This window comes from Salvelinus namaycush, chromosome 3 (genome assembly GCF_016432855.1).
Source record: "Salvelinus namaycush isolate Seneca chromosome 3, SaNama_1.0, whole genome shotgun sequence".
Classification (NCBI taxonomy): Eukaryota; Metazoa; Chordata; class Actinopteri; order Salmoniformes; family Salmonidae; genus Salvelinus; species Salvelinus namaycush.
The window spans coordinates 27,940,131-27,941,718 of record NC_052309.1 but is presented as its reverse complement, the minus strand read 5'-3'; positions in this window follow the sequence as shown (position 1 = coordinate 27,941,718).

Sequence of the window (1,588 nt, the reverse complement as noted above, 5' to 3'; positions counted from 1 at the left end):
CTTCAGGTGAAACCAAATGTAGCTTCACTCCCCCATATACATATATCTCTACAGAGAGCAAGGTCCACCCATGTAACAGTCCCCTTATCAGTCACACTTGCATGAGTGAGTGCTTAAGAGTTTGTTTGAGTGTGTGTCACAGTTTCACCTTCTAGCATAGTGATTATTGGCATAGTTAAGCTTGCTGGTAGAGCAGAAGATTACAAGAGAGTCAACTGAGGTAGGTCGTCTACCCAACAGATTACTTTGGGGGGCTTTCAGTTGTTCAGAGACACAAAGACTACTCCATGGTTATTTTAAAAATTACAAAGTTCTCATAGACGAGGGAAATAAACACAATTCAAGCCCGGTTACTGATTGTAACAATACAATAAAAAATATAGCTTTTCTATAAATCTTCACATATAACTAATTGAACACACAAGCACTAATTCAACATAGTGAAGATAAAAACTAAGTAAACAGAAGGCACAGTATGTGTGGATGGTATGGTTTGTGTTTATTTTTTATTTTATTTGTTATGTTTGGAAAGTTGAGTGAGTGAGTAATGAAATGGTTGCATATCCCAGAGCCAATGTATTGCTGTGAGCCGGGTATGAGAGGGCTTTCAATGTTGTTCAGATGATGGATATACTTTTATAATGAATTATACGTCTTATTTATTTATTGTCCTATCATGGAGAACTACATTTTTTATTTATTTTTTTATAAATTATATCTAATTATTTATTATCCTATTTTAATGGTACGGTCCATGGCACTATACCCTAGACACCCACCTGAATGACCCAGATACTAAGGAGAAGTCCCTAACTGTTTTATGTGCCCGCTGTAAGCGGTCTGTATGCAGCTAAAATGAGGTCAGAGACCAAGAGCAGCACTGCCCCCTCAAGATTCTGAGCCTGCTTGGCAGGGTTGGTCCTGCAAAGCCAAAGCCCCATAAAGGGAGAGCATAATATACAAGGAAATTCTCAAAGCTGCTAATGAGAACCTTGACGACCTTGTACCTAGCCGGTGGGGATTCCGGTGGGGTGCCCCCACCCAGGCAGTGGCAGTGCTGGCAACACTAGCTGCAGTAACCCATGGGGAGGGGGTCACACTCGGACATTCAGAGAGGGGGTATATTATTGTGGCCCTGGCGGCACAAAATCAAAGTCGGACTGCATGGAGATGCGTGGGGACATGGTCATGACGGGTGGCCGTATTGTGGGTGTTTCAGGAATAAGGTGTACATTTGACCTCCATTATCTAGGATATGACAATGGTAAATAATTCTCTCAATTTTTGCTAATTTTTTGTGCGGTCTTGCAGGCCTTCTCATGCAGCTGCAACTGCAAGTGCATTTGTAAATCATGACCCATCTTGAGTTGGGCTCTGGGATGGTGCAATTGTTGAGAAAGTGAGCTTATGGTTGTGTGGGGGTAAGGGCTGAGTGTGTGTGGGTGTATGTGTGTATCCCACAACTGTTGCGAAGGAAGAAGTAAAAGATGTTAGGGACAATAGAGGATGATCCACAGATATATATAATACAAATCGAGGTGAGGGCAATGGAAATGCATATGGTAATTGATCTTCTTCAATTCGGTAA